This window comes from Carcharhinus amblyrhynchos, chromosome 6 (genome assembly GCF_965287045.1).
Source record: "Carcharhinus amblyrhynchos chromosome 6, sCarAmb.v2.hapA, whole genome shotgun sequence".
In the NCBI taxonomy this organism is placed as follows: Eukaryota; Metazoa; Chordata; class Chondrichthyes; order Carcharhiniformes; family Carcharhinidae; genus Carcharhinus; species Carcharhinus amblyrhynchos.
Genome location: NC_137329.1, coordinates 58,117,950 through 58,130,654, shown reverse-complemented (window position 1 = coordinate 58,130,654; position 12,705 = coordinate 58,117,950). Strand labels below are relative to the sequence as shown.

General features: G+C 44.3%; 1 protein-coding gene across 2 annotated transcripts in view; it reads right to left on the bottom strand.

The window, feature by feature from the left end:
- The window catches only part of prdm11 (PR domain containing 11), a 165,551-nt gene extending 162,479 nt beyond the window's left edge, over positions 1 to 3,072 (bottom strand). Inside the window, exons 1-2 of one of the 2 annotated variants that reach the window (XM_080190513.1) lie at positions 2,945 to 3,072; positions 2,393 to 2,769 (exon numbers count right to left, since the gene is read on the bottom strand). The gene's annotated coding sequence lies outside the window, so the exon portion shown is untranslated. Of the gene's footprint in view, positions 1 to 2,392 lie in introns of both variants that reach the window. The other variant, XM_080190514.1, reaches the window with a different exon arrangement.
- Positions 3,073 to 12,705: the final 9,633 nt, after the last annotated feature.

Below are 12,705 nucleotides of genomic sequence, written 5' to 3'. Positions count from 1 at the left end.
CATTATGCCTTGTTCAAAGAAGGCTGTCAGGATAAGCCCCTGGCAATGACAGGCCAATTAGTTTAACTTTACTGTTGGGGAAGCTTCTAGAAAGAATTATTCAGTATTGAATTAGGAGTCACATGGTAAAATGGGGGTTGATTAGGAAGAGCCAATATGAATTTCTAAGGGGAAATTATGTTTAACCAACTTACTGGAGTTTTTTGAAGAGGTAACAGAAAGGATTGATGGGGGTAATGTTGTTGATGTAGTGTACGTGGACTTTCAAAAAGCTTTTGATACAGTGCCACACACAGACTTATGAGAAAGATTATTGCCCATGAATAAAAGGGACAGTAGCAACATAATAGGAAAGACACATTAATGGTCAATGGATATTTTTCAGATTGGAGGAAGGTTGTAGTGGAGTTCCTCAGGGGTCAGTATTGGGACCCTTGCTTTTCCTGATATATATTAATGATCTAGATCCTGATGTGCAGGGGGCAATTTCAAAGTTTGTGGATGACACAAAACTTGCAAGTATTGTAAACTATAAGGAGGACAGTGTAGCACTTCAAAAGGCCATAAACAAGCTGGAGAAGTGGGCAGATAAATGGCAGATGAAATTCAAGGCAGAGAGGTGTGAGGTGATGCATTTTAGTCAGAAGAATATGGACAGACAATACAAAACAAAGGATACAACTCTTAATGGGGGTGGGAGCAGAGCGATTAGGGTGTATATGTTCATGGATCATTGAAAGTAGCAGGACAAGTGGAGAGAGCAGTTAATAAAGAGAGAACAGTGGACAAGATTCTCTGATCTCACTCATGGCCACCCCACTGTAGGTGAGAACAGAGAATTTGGCGTTCCAGCCAAAATTCCATTCATGTTCAGCAGCATCAGATAATCCCAGCAGCGACGAGGACTGAGGTTTTCAGCAAATGTTTATTAATAGGGTCATAGAATACAAGAGCAAAGAGGTTATGCTGAACTTATACATTAGTTAGACTCAGCTGGAGTACTGACTACACACAATGGAAACGATGTGAATTCATTACAGCAAGTGCAGAAGGGGTAGATCGAGGGTGTTGGCACTTTTCTCCTTAAAGAGAAAGCTAAAAAGAGATTGATAAAAATCATAACAGAGCAGATAGAGAAAAATTGTTCCTGGTTGTAACAGGATCAAGAACAAGGAGTACAGATTTAAAGTGATTTACAAAAAGAAGCAAATGTGATATGAGAAAAGCGTTTTCACACAGCGAGTAGTTTGAATCCGTACTCCACTGCCTGGAAACATGATGGATGGAGCTTCAAACAAGGTATTCAAGAGAGCATTAGGTGATTCCATATACATAGAATTGCACACCCCCACCCCCAGTGCAAGATGCCATTCAGCCCACTGAATCTGCACCATCTCTCCAAACAAACATTGTACCCACCTCTGCACAATTTCCCCCCTCCCCCCATCTCTGTAACCCCACACATTCATCACGGCTAATCCATCTAACCTACACATCTTTTGAACACTAAAGGGTAATTTAGCATGGCCAATCCACCTCTCCCACACACCTTTGGATTGTGGAAGGAAGCCCACACAGACAAGGAGAATATGCAAACTCCACACGGTCACGTAAGGCTGGGATCGAACCTGGATTTGTGAAACAGTATTCATTGAATACAAACAACAGAAAAGGCAGGAGAATGACACTGTGATAATACTCATTTGGAGAGCAGGTGCAGAAACGTGGGACCAAATGGCCTCCTACTACACCATAACAATTGTAAAAGCTCAAACTCTTTCAACAACTATATGGAAAGGTGCCCCCAAAACCACGTTTAGTCACAAGTCCATAACCAAACACCCCAAACCACCACACCCAAATTCGACAAGTCAGGATTTAAAAACATCGCCCAAAATCCAAACTCATGACGTCATTAAGATCGACCTGATACAAGCCCCGCCTTTTTCTGCCGCTCAGTGACGTCACCCACCGTCCATTTTCAAACACGCGCACCCAACTCCTCTCCCCATTGGCCAGTCCGGCCGTCTATTAGACAGCTTCCCGCCCCCTCCCCTCAGGTTTGGTTGAGCGCTGATTATTTATCCCCTCCCTTCCCCCCCCCTTCCCCCTCCAGTGGGAAAAGATCCACGGCCATTGATTAAACGAGATCCTGTATCCAAATAAAACAACCCACCATTTCTGCAAGTAATCAACCGGGGTTTCCAACACGAAAATAAATAAAAATCAAGACCGAACCGTTTCAATACTCTCGCCAGTCCCTTTTACTTGTTTGTTTAATGAAGCCCGTCCTGTTAAATCGCACTTATTTATTATGGCAGGCCCGGCGATCTTCCAGCGAACCATTTTTTTGTGTGTAAATTTGCCACCTTGGCTAGTACAGCTCACTTACCCCTGCAGAAAATAATATTGATGGTCGTTTGTTTTTAAATCCTCTCCACTTTTATAAATATGTGTTTGTAAATGATCGTCCGCACTGAGCCAGGAAGGTTTGCTTTGTGTAGGCGTCAGTCGAGGTGACTCCCTTTGGCTGCCGATGGTGCTGCAGCATTCACTAGTCAGAGAGGCGAGGAAGAAGTTGTTTGCTGGTGTTGGGAATACATATTTTTTGGGAGTCTGGCTCGTCTCTTTGCCTTGACCACCATGTTGCAGGAAATGACATGTAAAAGTTGAAGCGGAAGAAAGGAGTCGAGACCCTCAGACAACCTCTGATCGGCGCAAATGATACACGGAAAGTTTGGCGGTGGGTTATTAGTGGAGAAAGGCTACCTGCAATGGGGGGAAAAATGCAGTTTGTTTACCTGACGGATCATGCAGAAGAGTAAATCAGAGGGTGCTTTAAAAAGATGGTCTTTTGAAATTTTGTTTGAATTCATCTACGCGAAGTGTGAGGAAAATATTGGATTTTTTTCGGTTTGTACATGGAAATATCATATTAGATTACCCAGCACTGGCATGGGGCGTGCTACTTTAATTTGTGAATAGGGACCGAGATTTTATTGCAGGCGGCGACCGACCGACTGGCTGCAGCTGCCCGAGAGGCTCCACGTCCCAGAGAGAGAATCAGAAGCAACTTCCCGTGGAGCCGTATCCCCCGCGCGGCCAACGGTCACTCACCATCGCCCCGCCCCCCGCGTGCCAACGGTCACTCACCATCGCCCCGCCCCCCCCCCCCCCCCGCGTGCCAACGGTCACTCAACACCCCCTCTGGATGCCAACAGGCACTCACCACCCCTGCCCCCATGTGCCAGTGGTCACTCACCACCCCGCCCCTGTGTGCCAATGGTCACTCACCATCCCTGCCCCTGTGCGCCAACAGTCACTCACCTCACCCTGTGTGCCAATGGTCACTCACCATCCCTGCCCCTGTGCGCCAACAGTCACTCACCTCACCCTGTGTGCCAATGGTCACTCATCATCCACCTCTACCCACGTGCCAATGGTCATTTGCAGCCCTCCACCCCCATGAGCCAATGATCACTCTCACCCCCAGTCCCCCTGCATCTGTGGCCACTCACTCTCATGCTATCACCCTTCTTCCCCCACCACCATGTCACTTGACACTCGCTACTCCTCCCCCAGTGGCCATTGTGCTTGTCCCATGCCAATGATCACTCACCCCATGACAGCACTCACTTGCTCCTGCACCAACAATCACCCCCATGCCAATGGTCACCTGCTGTTTTCCCCCCCCATCAATGGTCACCCCCCGCCCCACCTGAATCGTCACCTCAGCCCTCTGCTAACAGTCACCCCCCCCCCCACCCCCCCACCATCAACCCACAGTGTACTGCCCTGTCCACCGACAGGATGTGTCTTCCCCCTCTCCCCAGCGCACAGTCCTAACTTGGTTCCCCCTTACCACCATACACTTACACCACCTCCCCATCCCATAAGACATAGGAGCAGAGATAGACCATTCAGCTCATCATGTCTGCTCTGCTATTCAATGAGATCAAGTACTACCTGATGAAGGAGCAGCACTCCAAAAGCTCGTAACACCAAATAAACCTATTGGACTTTAACCGGGTGTTGTGAGACTTCTTATTGTGCCCACCTCATTCTAACGCCAGCACCTCCACGTCAATGAGATCAAGGCTGATCTGATATTCTTAACTTCACTTTCCTGCCTTATCTCCATAACCCTTGATTCCTTACTGATTAAAAGTCTATCTATCTCAGCCCTGAACATCCTTAATGACCCAGTGTCTACCACCCTCTGCAGTAATGAATTCGACAGTTTCACTATCCTTTCTGAGAGAAGAAATTTCTCATCTCTGTCTTAAATGGGCAATACCCTCACTCTTAAGATTATGCCCTCTGGTCCAAGACTGTCCTGTAAGGACAAACAACCTCTCAAGCCTCCTGAGAATCCTATATGTCTCAATAAGGTTGCCTCTCATTCTTCGAAACTCCAATGAGTACAGGCCCAAATTACCCAACCTCTCCTAAGAAAATCCCTCCATATCTGGGATCAACCTAGTGAGCATTCTTTAGACTACTTCCAATGCCGGTATCTTAGATAAGGGGACCAAACATGTTCACAGTATACCAGGTGTGGTCTAACTAATACCTTGTATAAAATTTGGCAAGATTTTTATACTCCATTTCCTTTGACATAAGAACACAAGTAGTAGGTGCAGGAGTAGGCCATCTAGCCCTTAAGGGTTGACATATGAGGCCAACCTATATTTGCCTTCCCTATTACTTGTTGAATTTGCATGCTAACGTTTTGCGACTTATGCTCAAATTACATCCTTGGTAACAATGAGGGTTGTGTACTACTTCTGTTTATCCTACACAATCTATCTGCAACCTTCAACATGGATGACCACACCATCTTTCTCCAGTCCCTCTCTTCCATTGTCTTGCTGGATGGGGCTACATCAACTGGTTCCATTCTTATCCAGCCATAGCTAGAGAATCACCTCCAATAATTTCTCTTTCTACTTCAGTGCTTGTGCGTCTGGATTTATCCTTTACCCCCTTCTACTTTCCAAGATGGGGAAAATGTAGGGGAGTCTAAAACTAGGAGGGCATAGGTTTTATAGAATCCCATAAAATCCCTACAGTGCAGAAGGAGGCCATTTGGCCCATCAAGTTTGCACTGACCACAATCCACCCAGGCCCTATCCCCATAACTCTATGCATTTACCACAGCTAGCCCCCTAACATTAAGGGAGTATTTAGCACCTAACCCAAATATCTTTGAGTGTGGGAGGAAACTGGAGCACCTGGAGTAAACCTATGCAGACATGGGGAGAATGTGCAGAATCTGCACAGTGACCCAAGCCAGGAATCAAACCTGGGTCCCTGGCGCCGTGAAGCAGCAGTGCTAGCCACTGTGCCACCCAGGGTTTTAGGTGAGTCCAGAGAGGCTTTTTTTTCACTCAGAGGGTAGTGAGTATCTGGAGTGAGCTGCCAGAGGCAGTCGTGGAGGCAGGTACAATTTTATTTTTTAGAAGCATTTGGACAGTTACATGGGTAAGATGAGTATGGAGGGATATAAGCCAAATGCAGGCAATTGGGACTAGCTTAGTGGTAAAAACTGGTGGTGTGCACAAGTTGGATGGAAGGGCCTATAAGCTTCTATGACTCAATGTAAATATCTATCTGCTGACTCTCAGCATCTGAAAAAATGCTAGGTTCCATATGGATGCTGACACCACCCACCATGACCATTCCACTGTCTCCAATTTGAACTGTTGCTTTGTTTTTTAATCTTTACAATTTGTTAATATTTTAATCTGAGCACCATTTGTTATCAATTATAGTCAACAGCAATCGATAATGATAAGTATTTAAGACAAGATAAAAACACACTAGTAAAAACATACCTTCTGTTCAGTTCCCATCACAAACTTTTTCCCCTATCGCTCTCCTGAAAACTGGCTGAGGCTAAACCAGATTCCTCGCCACCCTTGGGTCATATTTGACACTGAGTTGAGATTTCCACCACATATCCTTCCATCGCCAAAGCCACTTGTTTCTTCCTCCATAACATTTCCCAACTCTGCTCCTGCTTCAGCTCATCTGCTACTGAAACCCTCATCCATGCCTTTATTACTTCCAAAGTTGACTATTCAAATGCATTGCTGCTCAGCCTCTCAAACTGCACCTTTTATACACCTGAAATCATAGAAACCTACAGTACAGAAAGAGGCCATTCAGCCCATCGAGTCTACACCGATCACAATCCCACCCAGGCCCTACTCCCTTATCCGTACATATTTTACCCACTAATCTGCTAACCTATGCATCTACAGTCAATTTAGCACGGCCAGTCAACCTAACCTGCACATCTTTGGATTGTGGGAGGAAACCGGAGCACCCAGAGGAAACCCAGGCAGACATGAGGAGAATGTGCAAATTCCACACAGACAGTGACCCAAGCCAGGAATCGAACCCAGGTCCCTGGAGCTGTGAAACAACAGTGCTAACCACTGTGCTACTGTGCCGCTGAACTTCTCCAAAAATCTGATTACCATACCAAGTCCCCATCACTCTTGTGCTTTTTCATCTCCATTGTTTCCTAGCCCAACAAAGCTGATTTTTAAAAATACTCATGCATGTTTTCAAATGCTTCCATAGGCTCCCTAACTCTGTAAGTTTCTCCAATATCCTCAATTGCTGTCATGCCACCAACAGCAACTGTCCAGGCTCCAAGATCTGGAATTAACCCTCTAAATCTCTCTATTTTTTTTCCTGCTTTAAGACACTCCTTATCCTAGGTTTTTGGCCAAGCTTTGTCCAAAGATCTGTTTGTGTGGCTTTATGTAAAATATTACTTGAGACATCTTACTACATTACAGTGCTATATGATGAAAGTTGTTCTTTCAATTGTGTATTTCTATATAGGGCAACTGTTCAAAGACATGGTGTTTGTCAGATCAAATACAATAAAAGGATTATGCTGCAAGCATATTTGGTTTGTCACATTAGGATTGTCATATAGCCTTCCACTCTGCCCACTTGACTTCTAATATCACAGCACCCACTCATTGCCCCTACTCACCCAATGCTGCTTATAAGAACATAAGAACATAAGAAATAGAAGCAGGAGTAGGCCATCTAGCCCTTCGAGCCTGCCCCGCCATTCAATAAGATCATGGCTGATCTGTCGCTGCTCAGTTCCACTTTCCCGCTTTCTCCCCATAACCCTTAATCCCCTCTCTTATCAAAAACCCATCAACCCGTGTCTTAAAAATATTTAGCGAGGCAGCCTCCACCACTTCAACGGGCAGAGAATTCCAGAGATTCACCACCCTTTGAGTGAAGAAGTTCCTCCTCAACTCCGTTCTAAACCGCCCCCCTTTTATCTTGAGGCTGTACCCCCTAGTCCTACTGTCTTTTTTGAGCGGGAAGAGTCTCTCCACCTCTATCCTATCCATCCCATTCATCATCTTATACGTCTCAATGAGATCTCCCCCCATTCTTCTAAACTCTAACGAGTACAAGCCCAGTTTATTCAGCCTCTCCTCATAGCTCAACCCCCTCAACTCCGCTAATGGTTTTGAACTCACACTCACAAATCTAGCAGTCTTCAGTTTCCGGTTACTGCCCTTCCCACTTTAACCTGTCATTGTGTTCCATACGTGGTGTCTTATGCATTTTAATAGGCATCATTATTCAATTACTGTTACTATTGCTATCACTTCCTCATACATCCCCAGTCACCTGCTTTCAAAGAACAAACAAAGAAAAATTAGGTGCAGGAACAAGCCCTTCAGCCCTCCAAGTCTGTGCCGATTATGATGCCTAACTAAACTCAAAAAAAAACTTTCTGCCCTTACTTGGTCTGTATTCCCCTGTTCTCTCCCTATTCATGTACTCATCCAGATGCTTCTTAAATTTGCTAATGTGCCTGCACCCATCATCATCTCTGGCAGTGCATTCCAGGCACCACCACTCACTGTGTGAAAATCTTCCCCCACACATCCCCCTTAAACTTTCTCCCTCTCACCTTGAACCTGTGCCCCTTGTAATTGACACCTCCACCCTATGAAAAAGCCCGTAACTATTCACCCTGTTTATACCATTCATAGTTTTGTAGGCCTGTATCAGGTCTCCCTCACCCTCTGTTTTCTCAGTGAAAACAATCTTAGTTTATTCAACCTCTCCTCAAAGCCAACACCCTCGACCAGGCAACATCCTGATGAAACCAAAAGAGAAAATGCTGGAAAACCTCAGCAGGTCGGGCAGCATCTGTAAGGAGAGAAAAGAGTTTCAAGTCCAGATGACCCTTTATCAAAGCTTTGACAGCTCTTTTCTCTCCTGACAGATGCTGCCAGACCTGCTGAGATTTTTCAGCGTTTTGTCTTTTGATTTCAGATTTCAGCATCTGCAGTAATTTGCTTTTAACATCTGGGTGAACTTTATTTGCAGTCTCTCCAAAGCTTCCACGTCCTGGTAGTGTGGCGACCAGAATTGCACATACTACTCCAAATGTGGCATAACCAAGGTTTATTTAGCTGCAACATGATTTCCTAATTCTTGTACTCAATACCCCGGCTAATGAAGGCAAGCATGCCATATGACTTAATCACTTTGGCCATCTGTGTTGCCACGGGAACTGTGGACCTGCACGTAGAGTTCCCTCTTAATGTTCCTAAGAGTTCCATCATTTACAGTATAATTCACACCTAAATTTGATCCTCCAAAATGCATCACTTTTCATTTGTCTGGATTAAACTCCATCTGCTGTTTCTGTGCTCAAGTGTCCAATCCTGTTGTATCCCCTGATGATCCACAGCACTATCAGCAACTCCACAATCTTTGTGTCATCCACAAACTTACTAATTAGACCACCACATTTTCCTCCAGATTATTTATATATACTATAAACAACAGAAGTCTGAGCACTGATCCCTGTGGAACACCACTGGCTACAGATCTCTATTCTGAAAATCATTCTTCCATCGCTACTCTGTCATGTGAAAAAACACAAGTTCTGATGTCCTAGACAATTTTTCTTCTCTACTACCATCAAAAAATTAATTCTTCATCTATAATATTTGTCAGAACTCATCCACAGATTGAGAGTTGAAATAACAATTGAATTTAAAAAAAAATTCAACAGACATGAAGGGTTTTAGCTCCAATGTCACATGTCTTAGTCACCACTTCCCTATTTTGCTGCCTTTTGTTCTCCTTTCTCATACATATAGTATTTGAGACAATTCCCAGTTTCTGTCTGCATTTCTTGAATCTCACTGTTTTATTATGCTCAACTGCCTGGAGAAAATCTCCCACCACTCCAGTAGCAATTGTCTTTTGAAGCTGAGGTTCTGAAAGGAGTCATGTTCTTTATTTTAAAGGTGAGCTTTCTTAAAACATCAAGGACTGCAACTAACATGCAACCATCAATGACCCACCTTTGGCCTATTCCCAGTACCATGTGGAAGTGAGTATAGAAATAGGATATGAATCTCTGGCTGGAAAGATGGTGCAGGAGGGAGGGTTTTAGATTTCTGGGACATCTGAACCAACTCTGGGGAGATGGAATCCACACAAGCCAGACATGTTGCACTTAAACAAGCTGACACCAATTTCCTTGTGGGGTGATATTGTAATGCTATCAATGAGGGTTTAAACTAATTTAGCAAGCTGTGGGAACCAGGAAGTAATATCAGAGAGGAATATCGAGTTGCACTGAGGAGAGACACAACTGTAACTATAGTTAATCACATTTTAGTTTAATGTTTAAAGTTTCCTCTGTGATTTGTTTTTGTTTGAGACATATCCCTTCAAGGGCCTGCTCTTTTCATTTGTGCCTCAGTTTATTTGATTTAGTTTAGTTGTTTGTTTGTTGTGATCAAAAGAGAAAATAATCCCAGTCCTTGATCATTTATCACCCCTTTGCTTGCTGATCTACAATGGTTCCCAGTCAGTGAAAAACCTGCAGATTATTTGAAAGTGTTTAACTATGATGCTTTAGGCATCATGAATGTGGGGCAAGCTTAATGGACCTCAATGTTGTATATTCCTAAAAGAGTTGTATGCATTTATTATGTGTAATTATTTTACTTCATCCTTCCATTGCCTCGATTTAAAATCCTCATCCTTCCTTTCAAATCGTTATGTTCCATTTTCTTGAATGCAATGTCCAAAGGCAGATCTGACCCATATCTCCATATTCAGGGCAGGCAAGGAGGCAGGTCCTGGAACTACTCCAGCCGGACCTGAGATTGAACCTCATGCTGTTGGCACTAATCTGATCCATATCAGCTGTCCAGCTAACTGGCACCCCCAAAAGAGTTGGAGTTCCTTCTGCAGCCTATAGTTTTACATGTTTGGAGCTCCAATTTTATTTCCATCACATGGTTCCTGCTCTTACTGCCTTCCACTGGCATATGTTAGAAGTGCTTATGATAACATTTCATATTTGGTCATGTTATAAACTCACATTCATTGGCCTTCAAGTCCTCGAGTGGGTCCTAAACCTGAAGTTTCTGGCTCAGAGGCACTATCGCGAACTCCAATAATGTTTCTTCATTAACTAATAGTAAACCCATTTGTAAACCTGCCTTTTCAATTCAAGAAAAAACAGTTTCCAATTAGACTCGTATTTTATTATTATAAAAACTTTAATAACAGAAAATGATTCATCTTCAGGGACTAAGAACATTCTGGAGAGTTTCTGTTTTCTTAAATACTTTGTTCTTCAAAGGTTTCATGCAAAAACTCTGGTTGCTGTACTGTTACTGGAAAATACAGCATTTTATAAGAAAAGGTAATTAAGCAGTTTTTAAAAAGCTGAAAACCTCTTGACCCTGCTGGACATTTACAAAAGGATTACACTGTGATTTATGGCTCTGGAAAATAAAATGCCTGGAAAACTTTTAAAAGCTGGTCATTGGTTTTGCTTTTGGGGATAAATAAGAAGGATCAACAACTTAAGTAAATATAACAACAGCTTTTGAAACTCCACACCCCATCAAAAGCAAAAGTGAATAGAAGCTGCTCTGAAGTCACTTAATGTTCTGAAATTGAATATGTTTTCATAGATCATAGAACCCTACAGTGCAGAAACAGGCCCTTCAGCCCATCGAGTCTGCACCGAACACAATCCCACCCAGGCCCTACCCCCATATCCTTACATATTATACCCACTAATCCCTCTAAACTCCGCTACTCTGGACACTAAGGGGCAATTTCTTAGCATGGCCAATCAACCTAACCTGCACATCTTTGGACTGTGGGAGGAAACCTACGCAGACACGAGGAGAATGTGCAAACTCCACACAGACAGTGACCCAAGCCGAGAATTGAACCCAGGACCCTGGAGCTGTGAAGCAGCAGTGCAAACCATTGTGCTACCGTACCACGATTTTCTGTGATGTCTGCCTGAAAAGCAGCATAAGAATCATTAAATATTTTGCAGGCCAGTGCTGAGAGACCAACCATATAACCTGGACACCATTTCAAGGACTCCATCAACTATCCCTTTCCCTTGAACCACTGACTGGGCAACACAGTGGTTAGCGCTGCTGTCACACGGTGCCAGAGACCTGGGTTTAATTCCTGGCTTGAGTCACTGTCTGCATGGGTTTCCTCCCACAACCCGAAAGACATGCTGGTTAGGTGTATTGGTCATGCTAAATTCTCCCTCAGTGGATGGCTAAATGTAGATGGGTCTTTTTCTACACGGAGGTCAGTCACCAGTGGAGTGCCCCAGGGATCTGTTCTGGGACCCTTGCTGTTTGTGATTTTTATAAATGACCTGGATGAGGAAGTGGAGGGATAGGTTGGTAAGTTTGCTAATGACACGAAGGTTGGTGGTGTTGTGGGTAGTTTGGAGGGATGTCAGAAGTTGCAGCGTGACATAGATAGGATGCAAGACTGGGTGGAGAAGTGGCAGATGGACTTCAACCCAGATAAATGTGTAGTGGTCCATTTTGGCAGATCAAATGGGATGAAGGAGTATAATATCAAGGGTAAGACTCGTAGCAGTGTAGAGGGTCAGAAGGACCTTGGTGTCCAGGTCCATAGGACTCTTAAATCGGCCTCACAGGTAGGGGATGTGGTTAAGAAGGTGTATGGTGTACTGGCCTTCATCAGTCGAGGGACTGAGTTTAGGAGTCGGGAGATAATTCTACAGCTTTATAAGACCCTGGTCAGACCCCTCTTGGAGTACTGTGCTCAGTTCTGGTCACCTCATTACAGGAGGGATGTGGAAGCTTTTGAAAAGGTGCAGAGGAGATTTACAAGGATGTTGCCTGGAATGGGTGGCATGCCTTATGAGGATAGGTTGTGGGAGCTCTGTCTTTTCTCCTTAGAGAGACGAAGGATGAGAGGTGACCTGATAGAAGTGTATAAGATGTTGAGAGGCATAGATCGGGTGGATTCTCAGAGGCTTTTTCCCAGGGCTGGAATGGTTGCTACGAGAGGACACAGGTTTAAGGTGCTGGGGAGCAGGTACAGAGGAGATATCAGGGATAAGTTTTTCACTCAAAGGGTAGTGGGTGAGTGGAATTGGCTGCCGTTGGTCGTGGTGGGGACAAATTCGATTGGGTCTTTTAAGAGACTTCTGGATGAGTACATGGAACTTAATAGAATTGAGGGTTATAGGTAAGCCTAGTGGGTAGGGATATCATTGGTGCAACTTGTGGGCCGAAGGGCCTGTTTGTGCTGTAGTTTTTCTATGTTCTGTGTTCAGTGTACCCAAACAGGTGCCGGGGTATGGTGACTAGGGGATTTTCACAG